This window comes from Phyllobates terribilis, unplaced genomic scaffold (genome assembly GCF_046119375.1).
Source record: "Phyllobates terribilis strain yellow unplaced genomic scaffold, ASM4611937v1 Scaffold_14__1_contigs__length_39327217, whole genome shotgun sequence".
Taxonomy (NCBI): domain Eukaryota; kingdom Metazoa; phylum Chordata; class Amphibia; order Anura; family Dendrobatidae; genus Phyllobates; species Phyllobates terribilis.
The window spans coordinates 33,536,211-33,547,008 of record NW_027362774.1 but is presented as its reverse complement, the minus strand read 5'-3'; positions in this window follow the sequence as shown (position 1 = coordinate 33,547,008).

The window sequence follows — 10,798 nt, the reverse complement described above, 5'->3', positions numbered from 1 at the left end:
GTTAAATGAAGGGTTCACCTTTTCTGCTGATCTCCACCTGGTGTTGAGATTATATATACAATGTCCATCCGATTATATGGAGGTGGTGATCGGGATACAATTACCTCAGGGATGTCATTCCGGGAAAGATTGTTAAATGTAATATGAGGAATAAGGGGCTGTCATTAAGAATACTATGGTTTAGGAATAATAATTAGTGATGAGCGAGCACTAAAATGCTCGGGTACTCGTTGCTGGGGTCGAGCACATTGGAATAGTCGGGTGGTCGACCCGAGCAACGAGCCCAATGTAAGTCTATGGGAAACGCGAGCATTTTTCAGGCGGCTCCCCCCGGCGGTCTGCAGAGGGCCTAAAAATTGATCAAATCGATGGGAACAGTGCTCAAATGACATGGGAACAGCACGGGGAAGACCCCTGGAAGCATTTCTGACTCCCAGGTCACTGCTGTCAGCAACGTTGTCAGAGTATACCACTTTTACAAATTCACAATAAAACGTTCAAAAACAAAACCAAAATGGATTTTCCTGGGAAATATGTTAAGGAACATCCTTTCCAGGGTAATGACTTGTATATAAGGCAAAATAAATAACCAAAAACAAAAATACTCAGCCCAAGGTGTGGAGATGTTCACACGTAGCGTTTGTGATGCGTTTTTGCACTTTTGCATTGCTTTCAACCAAGACAAATCCATTCAGCAGGAAATGTCATTTCAATATTTTACAACCTTATCTGGCCATGTGCTGTGTGACACATCATCAGACACATGCATACCGTGCTGAAAAGACATGGGAACAGCATAGGGAAGACCTCTAGAAGCATCTCTGACTCCCAGGTCACTGGGATAAGTGATAAGTGATTCATGGCGCATGCGAAGATGCCTCCCGCCCTGCACCTGTCGGTGCAGACTTGCAACAATCACCGTCCACGTCCTTGTCCCACTGCAGTGTTCAGTTGTCCCTACCCCATTCCTTGGAATGCAAGCACAAGAATGCAGCCAGCCAGCCACCCACCCACCCCCAGGCTGCAATACTATACTGCCAAATTTTGACAGCTGCTTGCACTTGAAATGTTGCCTTTTAAGCTCGTGGAGGTGGAAGCTTTTCATAACCTCATGCCGGCGGCGGCCGGGTGTCCATACTCGGTCCCAAGCCGCCACTATATTTCCTGGTATCGCCTCCGCCTTCCACAAGCACGGGTCCCACAACATTACCCGTGCCCTCCCCAGTGCACTTACTGGGAAGGACCGCCTAACCACAAACACGTGGACAGGTGAATGTGGCCAGGGACGGTATGGAGCCAGTCCACAACTTTTTTTTGCTGACAGTTGTATTTAGCTCGGTGAAAGGACTGGCATAGAGGGAAACCGTATCTACCCTGCGTGTCATGTCTCCCAGGAAGTCCTCTAAAGCTGCTTGCACTTGAAATGTGGCCTTTTAAGCTCGTGGAGGTGGAAGCTTTTCACAACCTCATGCTGGCGGCAGCCGGGTGTCCATACTCGGTCCCCAGCCACCACTATTTCTCCCGGTATCGTCTCCGCCTTCCACAAGCACGAGTCCCACAACATTACGCGTGCCATCCCCAGTGCACTTACTGGGAGGGACCGCCTAACCACAAACACGTGGACAGGTGAATGTGGCCAGGGACGGTACGGAGCCAGTCCACATTAAAAATGCAGCCATAGAGTATCCGGGAACCTTCCCACACACTTTTCTTAGCTAGGGCTGCTTCTCAGCATGGTTGGACGGACCCACCGGAGAGTTCATGATAGGCGCAAACTTTGCAGATGCTATGGGGCTCTTGAGTGGGGGAGAAAGGTGGGCCCTCAGAATCAAATCCTCTGGTGGGCCCAATGTTTTTCAGTCTGACACTGCTTCTCAGTGAGAGTTGTATTTCACCACAGCCATATTCTTTAGCTCGGGGAAAGGACTGGCATAGAGGGAAACCGTATCTACTCTTAGAGGACTTCCTGGGAGAAATTACACCAATGCAGCTTGTTGCAGAAGCAATGGCAGCCCGTCCAACATCAGCTCGCACTTGTTGGTGGTGTTTCGACACACAAACATCTTTCTTTGCGCCTTTAATTTCATGACTACAGAGTTGGGCAATGGCCTGATCTGCAATGCGGTTTGAGAAATAACATGCATAAGCATGTCCCATCCACATTAAAAAAGCAGCCATAGAGTGTCCGGGAACCTTCCTCACACTTTTCTTAGCCAGGACTGCTTCTCAGCAGGGTTGGACGGTCTCACCAGAGAATCCTCTGGTGTGCCTTGGCTTCTACGTCAGGAGAGTTCATGATAGCGCAAACTTTGCAGCTGCTATGGGGCTCTTGAGCGGGTAAGAAAGGTTAGCCCTCAGAATCAAATCATCTGGTGGACCCAATGTTTTTCAATCTGAAACAGCTTCTCAGTGGGAGTTTTATTTCACCACAGCCATATTCTTTAGCTCAGTGAAAGGACTGGCATTGAGGGAAACCGTATCTACTCCGGCTGTCATTTCTCCATCACCAGGTTCCGTCCATTGTCACACACGACCATGCCTGGCTGTATGTTCAGCGGAGAGAGCCACAGATCAGGCTGCTGTGGTACAGCTTTCAACAACTCTGCAGCGCTGGGCATTGAGCATGTTATCTTCAGCACAGCCTGTTGCCGCTTGGCCAAGGCAGTGCTGTAGTGCTGTCAGCTTGTGACTGATGTGGTCATTTCGGAGATGGAGGAGGAGGTGCAGGAGCTGAGCAATGTGATTACATTGTTGCTAAATTGGTGACGCTGTTTTTTATACTAAAGAAAGATCCTATTGTTTTGTTTTTTTACTTTTTTTTTTTTTTAAGACAAATGCATTCACCGGGAAATGTCATTTTAACATTTTACAACCTTATCTGGCCATGTGGTGTGTGACACATCATCAGACACATCCTGTTTTATTTATGATGGAGGGACTCGGAAAGTCATAAAGCCTATTTTTATAGGGACATCAGACGGCCCTTACTATTCTTAAAAGGCCAGCAGTCGGCCCTAGCCATTGTTAGAGAGCCATCAGCCGGATATGCTTTGTTGTTCCCATTATTAACAAGAGGGTCTCCTACACTGTTATTGCGTATCCAGTGACTGCAAGGGCTGCCAAAAATTTGGACGCATCCCAATACTCCTTTGAAGAGACATAGAGAAGGGTCTCAGTAAAAAAAATGTTCCCATTATAAAGGAGCGGGTCTTCTATAGTGGTAATGCCCATGCTGTACTGCAAGGGCTGCCAAAATTTGGGACAAACCCCACTAAGAATTTAAAGACACACAGAGCAGAGCCACAGTAACAAGGTACGACATGTTCCCATTAGAAAGGAGAGAGTCTGCTATACAGTTATAGGGTATGCTGTGAGTCCAACGGCTGACAATTTTAGGAAAAACCCCACTAAGAAATTAAAGACACATAGAGCAGGGCCACAGTAACAACAAATTCCCATTAGAAAGGAAAAAGTCTCCCATAGTGTTGGCCTATGCAGTGAATGCAAGGGCTGCCAAAAATTTGGAGGCACTTCAATGCCCCTTGGAAGAGACGTGGAGGAGGACCTCATAAAAAAATGTTCCCATTAGAAAGGAGCGGGTCTTCTATACTTGTAATGCCCATGCACTAAGTGTATGGGCTGACAAACATTTACCACTGGTGGGTATACATGAACATACTGTATACATTTTTTTTTTACGGGCATCATAAACACCCTTAAAAAAAATTATGTGGGTGTTGCATCACGGAACACGGTCACCCTGGTGATATGGTGGTGGAGGATGAGGAGAAGGAGGAGGACAAGAGCAAATAGCCAAAATCAGGAAGCCTATACCCATGTCTGGGTGTGAAGAGGTGCATGGGAATACACCTCCCAAGAAAAGACACTGGATTTGAGTTTATGTTACGCTGCTATCATTCGGTGGTGATGAGAAGTCTGGCCCAATCCAGCCATTGTTCATTTTTATAAGAGTCAGCCTGTCAGCATTTTCAGTTGACAGGCGGATGCGCTTATCAGTTATAATTCCACCAGCGGCACTAAAAATCCGCTCTGATAAAACGCTGGTGGCAAGGCAGGCCAGGACCTCCAAGGCGTAGAGAGCAAGTTCATTCCACGTATCCAGCTTGGATACCCAATAAGGACGTTGGTACGGTCGGCAAGGTACTCCCTCAGCATCTTCCCAAACTTTGCACTCCTTGTGAGAGTACCCTGCACCTCAGGGCCTGTGCGATGGGAGGGTCTGAGAAAACTCTCCCAGAACTTTGACAGTGTTCCCCTGCCTCTGCTGGATTGGAGTTGTGTCTCTCTCGCCTGTAGCCCTTGGTTGTCCAACGAACTGTGACCTCTGCCGCCAGCGTTTTCAGATGGGAATTTTTTTTAATAGTTCCGCAACAAGGGCCTCCTGGTACAGCCCCATTTTTATAGACCTGTCCGCCTCAGGAATAAGAGATTTCTAGACCCACTCATAAAGTTCTCCTTGTAGAGTCACCAACCAGTAATGGCTGTCACCCAAAATTTTGAGAACGCGAGGGTCATGGGAAAGGCTGCGTAACATAAACTCAGCCATGTGTGCCAGATTGCTAACAGGCAAAACTTCCATGTCCTCACCGAGAGGATGACTGACCATGCTCTCCTCCTCATCCTCTCTGTCCTCTGGCCATCCACGCTGAACCGACGGTATGACATCTGTGCAGGTAGTACTGTCTATAGTGCATGAAACTAGCTCCTGTCCTTCCTCCTCCTCCTCCTCATTGTCACCCAATCCACATTGGGATGAGACGATGCTGGTCTGTTTGTAATCACCCTGTATGGTTCCTTGCTCCATCTCATCGTGCTCCGCTTGCAATGCATCCTCTTTGATTATGAGCAGAGAGTGTTTCAGAAGACAGAGAAGCAGGATGGTGACGCTAATTATGGCATCATTCCTGCTCACCATCTTGGTGGAGTCCTCAAAGTTTTGGAGGATGGTACATATGTCTGACTTCCATGTCCACTCCTGAGGTCTTATGTGTGGAGTCTGAACTGAATAGCGACAGCCTTGTTGATGCTGGTACTCAACAACTGCCCTCTACACTGCAGATGTTGGGAAGGATTTGTGAGCAGAAGAGTTCCAACGCGTGGGGACATCACACACCAGTCTGTGAGCCGGAAGCTGCAAACACTGCAAGGGCGGCGGAAGCTGTAGCTGACTTTCTAAAATGGGCACACAGGCGGTGTACTTTAACAAGCAGATCCGGCAGCTCCGGGTAGGATTTGAGAAACCGCTGAACCACAAGGTTAAGCACATGGGCCAGGCATGGTACGTGTGTGAGCTCGCCTCGCCTCAGAGCCGCCACCAGGTTCCGGCCATTGTCACACACAACCATGCCTGGCTGTAGGTTCAGCGGTGTCAGCCACAGATCTGCCTGCTCTTTCACAGCTGTCCACAACTCTTCAGCATTGTGTTTTTTCACCTAAGCATATTAGCTTCAGCACAGCTTGTTGCCGCTTGGCCGAGGCAGTGCTGCAGTGCTTCCAGCTTGTGACTGATGTGGTCATTTCGGAGATGGAGGCTGAAGAGGAGGAGGAGGCTGAGGAGGATGAGGTGCAGGAGCTGTAGACCGTGGGGGCAACCCTGATTGACCTAGGGCCCACAATCCTTGGCGTCTGGAGGACGTGTTTCGTCCCAAGGTCCGACTGGGTCCCGGCTTCCACTATGTTAACCCAGTGTGCCGTCAGCGAGATATACAGTCCCTGCCCACAAGCACTTGTCCACGTGTCCGTGGTTAGGTGGACTTTAGCCGTGCTCTCAACAACGCAGTTAACGGTAATGTTTTGGGACACGTGCTTGTGTAATGCGGGGATGGCACACCGGGAGAAATAGTGGCGGCTGGGGACCGAGTACCGAGGGACGGCCGCCGCCATCAGGTTGCGGAATGCTTCCGTCTCCACGAGCCTAAAAGACAACATTTCGAGCGCAAGCAGTCGTGGAATGTGAGAATTTAGTAGTGAGGCCTGTAGGGCGTTGGCTGCATATTTGCGTTTGCGTTCCAAGGACTGGGGTATGGACAACTGAACGCTGCGCTGGGACAAGGACATGGACGAGCTTCCTGATGCCGCTACTTGCGAGTGTGCCACGACAGGTGCAGGGCAGGAGGCATCTTCGCATGCACCATGGACTGGGTATTGGCTTCAATGCACAACAGCGGAAGAAGCAATGGTGCCACCCGCAGACACTATTCCTGGACTCTGGGGTTTGGCCCACAAAGTCGGGTGCTTTGCTGCCATGTGCCTGATCATGCTGGTGGTGGTCAGGCTGGTAGTTTTGCCACCTCTGCTGATGCTGGCCTGGCAGGTGTTGCAAATAGCCTTTTTGGGGTTATCGGCAGTCTTTAAAAAACAACCAGTAGTACTGGCAACTTCTTTCGTATTGGTGTTACGGGGAACGGTTGCCCGCCTTCTGTCTGCGGCCACCACACTGCTTCTTCCTGCCTGTTGGGGTGCTCTGCCTCCCTCCCCCTGTGTGCTGCTGTCCTCGCTCTGCATGTCCTGCAAGGTTGGGTCAGTTACTATATCATCCACCACCTCGTCTTTCACTTCCGCACCCTGGTCCTCCTCCTGAATTTCTGGCAATTGTGTCTCATCATCGTCCACCTCTTGGGACATTTTCCCACCGTCGTCTTTGTGTGACCGTGGCTGCTCAAATATTTGGGCATCGCTACATGCGATCTCCTCTTGCCCCGCTTCAAGTGGACCGGGCGAGAGGCCCGAATCTATAAATGCAAAAGTGAACAGCTCTTCAGAGTGTCCAAGTGTGGGATCAGTTGTCTCTGGGTACTCAACCTGGTGGGAGGAAGGAGGATCAGGGTGAGGAATATGCGGTGCAGACTCACGGCTACTGAGACTTGACCGTGTGGAAGACAGCCACCACCACCCTAAGTGACTGGAAGCATTATCTGCTATCCAACCAACAACCTTTTCACACTGCTCTGGGTTCAATAGTGGTGTGCTGCGGTCCCCTAGAAAATGGGACAGGAAGTTCAGGCGAGAAGATGTGGGTGTTTGTTGTGGCACAATTTGGGCTTGCCCACGGCCTTGTCCTCGGCCTCTGCATGCACCATCACCATCACGTCCTGTTCCCCGTCCCTTGCCACGTGCCTTGCCCATTTTAAATGGAGGATGTCAGGAAAATATTAATATCAGGGACAGATTAACAGAATATTAGCCCTTCTCCCATGCCCTCTGTCATCTCTGGACAAACACTACAGCAATCATACAGTGTCTAATGCAAATTATCACCACTTGTCAGCACCAAGCTGTCCCATTTTCCTCAGCACAAAAGCCCCAATTAACACACGCCTGGTAAATAGTTTATGCAAACAAGGCCAGCCAAGGAGTGTTATAACTTCGTTAGGAAGCAAGCATCGTGTCTGTGAAAGACGCAGGAGGTAATTAGAACACAGGCTTGCACTAATTTGCGTGTAACTGTTGAAGCTGCTTCCCGTGCCTCAAAGGAAAATTTCTAGACGCACTGACTCCGATATGAAATATGAAATCTTGTGAGTTCCAGAGGTCCGACAGTAATGAGACCCATATGTGTAGTGACCAAATCAGCCCAGGAATGTATAGGTAGTTTTCCAGGGCTGTAACCAAAATCAGGGAGCTGTAGCGCAAAAACACCAGAATGGCAGACTGCAGCTATGGGATGTGTGATATCTTTATTTAGATAAAATCATAAGGGAAAAAATGGCGTAGTTTGCACGCTTCTGCGATCAACGAGCGATGAGTTATCGCAGAAGTCAGCGTTTTTAATAAAAATGTAGAGGCTGGAGACCGGCCCACATGTTGTCACCACAAGGGGCGTGTGGCCAGATCTCCCCTTAGGTATAAGAGAACCCATGGAGAAGACAAGAGCACTCATTGCCAGGGGGGAATAAGAAGTATAAGCAACGGGTCCTGTTCAATAACAGCATCTTCCAACCGGAGAGCCCCTCCTCCACCTATATTGAGTCGTCGCAGCGAACTTTATAGTGTAAGTTTCACTTTTTTACCCTGTTTAAAATACATAGGCAGTTACATAAAATAATGTCCCCTTTGTACCATCCTTGTATATATTTTTCCTAAACACTGCCTCCCTTTTGGATTAAATATAAAATGTAATAGTCCTGTTTCTTTTGTTCTGTAATCGTTCCCTTCCCCGAAGCCATATACGCTACCAAAACGCAGGCGTCCGGCCTGTATTATATTTTAAACTCGGCAGGTGGTGGCAGAGAGTATTAATAATTGGGCTATCGTGAAGCTGACAGTAACAGGAGGGCGTTAAACACGGATTCCAGTCTGTGGAACCCAGGGTGTTGCGCCATACGCTCACTGGTCGCTTACCGATACCTACGTAGAGAGTAGTCTGGATCGCGTGCTCACGACTCCGGACGAAATACGGACAGCGTGACGGCACGGTGAGATAGTCATTGCGTGATCTCCCCGGTGTCGTACTGTGTGTGGGTGGAATCCCTGACAGAGGACAGTATCTTACACGCTCACTACAAATGACTGAGTTTGGAGCGAATTTATATGTGATCCGTGTGACAGAGAAAACAGAGTTTTACATACCTGGCCTGTAGGTAAGTAGTGTGAACAACAAACTGCTGTGAATTGCTTCACTGACACACTGAAGGGAATGTTTAATGGAGGCCAGAAATGGCAGTATTTTCTGAATACGTATATGTGATCCGTGTGACGGAGAAAACACAGTTTTAAATAGCTGGATTTCTAGCGCTGTAATATGGAAAGGACCTGGCTGTATTCTGCAGTGCCAACAAGCAAATGGCGCAGAAAAACCGTGTTCTCTGGATTGCTATTTAAGAAAATAATGAGGATTAAGATCCAAAAAAATTAGGCCCAGGTCTCAGGGGCCAGGAATATTTCCAGAAATATCTAATAGCAGCAGAAGGCAGAACTGGAATGGAGCCTCTTGTGCTATATGCACTGCAGTCTGCTATATACCCTGCCTGCCTATATAAATTGCCTGCCTGCCTATATACACTGCCTGCCTGATATCTCTGCAGATGGATATGTGTAATGTACGGTTTTTCTCCCTACACTACCTAATACACAAGCAAATCTCTCCCTAGCTCAGCAGCAGCTCTCCCTACACTGTCTGATCCGGAGTGACTGTGACGAGCATGGCGGCGCCAGGTATTATATAGATGTGATGACGCTGTGCGGCCAGCCAATCACTGTAATGCCACAACCAACATGGCTACGGCATTACAGTGAGTGGCAGGCAATCCCTGCATGTTCATTGGCTCTGTAAAGAGCGCCAGACATGAAAGGAGGAGACCCGAGCTCCTGCCGAGCAACCCGGAAATACGCAGTGAGCTTGTCGAGCACCATGATGCTTCGGCGAGTACCGAGTAGTGGCGAGCGCGTTCGTTCATCACTAATAAGTACATGGCCATAATCTACATTTTTTATCTATATCCTGATATACCCATCTATATTCGTTCATTTCTCTGTTACTCCTATGTTACTTTAATTTGATAGCTAAATAGTGTGTATAATACATACATATATGCAGAATGAGATGAGAGTGCACCATTCTCTGTAATGAAAAGGCTAATTATTAAATCTAATAAAACCTTGGAGTCACTATTATTAGGAGATAGTGTATGGGATTGGTGATAAGGTCATGACAAGTACAGTGGGATTTATATTATAAGGTCTCTAGTGCGCAGATGCGAGGATCTCAGGCTTTGACATGCGCAACTGTATCATTGTGATAGGGTGCAGGCGGGCGGACGTACGTGATCATCAGACCCGGAAGCACACGAGGGGAGCGAGCGCAACCAAGAATTGTGTCCCGCAGGTGTACGAGATGATTGGGTGCAGGCGGGCGGACGTACGTGATCATCAGACCCGGAAGCACACGAGGGGAGCGAGCGCAACCAAGAATTGTGTCCCGCAGGTGTACGAGATGATTGGGTGCAGGTGGGCGGACGTATGCACTAATCATCTCGTACACCTGCAGGACACAATTCTTGGTTGCGCTCACTCCCCTCGTTTGCTTCCGGGTCTGATTGGGTGCAGGTGGGCGGACGTATGCTCACGCTCTGAGAAAACGAGCTGCGCTTCACCGGCAGACGCCTGAGCCGAGAGCCCCCCACTGGGAGGGAAACAGCTCGAGACCCCAGGAGCTCTTCCGCTCGACTGGTGCATGACTGAGGAACCCCGCTTCGGGGGGGGGGTATCGGTCCCAGACCACTTGACAGGGGGAAGGAGAGGTTAGACCCCCGATCACCCTGTGTCCGTCCAGGTATCCTTGCTTCAGAGACCGTCAATCACTAATAGGACCGCCCACTGGACCGAAGATCCCAGCAAGAGCAGAGGATGAAATGATTAAAGCACGGGCTACACAATCTTCTCACAACACCTTAAGTCGGTCCCCTCAGCGCCCCGGCTCTGTAACATGGTGCCTGTAGATGGACGGCATTTTTTTTGGTGACAGGTTTCCTTTAAATACAAGTTATAGAGGATTGTTATGAGTGAGTCCATCAATACCAAGCTGTCTACACATCAGGCTGCATGGGCAAGGTGACAGGTTCCCTCTGTAGAAGGTCCCTGTGCGCTCCCCTCCCTACACCTCTGCCTTAATCTCCTATTTCCCCACACAATCTCATCCATATGGCCATATTCACATAGGGCAAGAGCTAACGTTCAGAGACTCTGCTGGGGCTTACGTCCAAACTTCCACCAGTCACATTGTGCTTTGTCATGCAGTTTTCGGCTATTACTGGAGGCGGGCACCGGAAGGGCGGCCGCG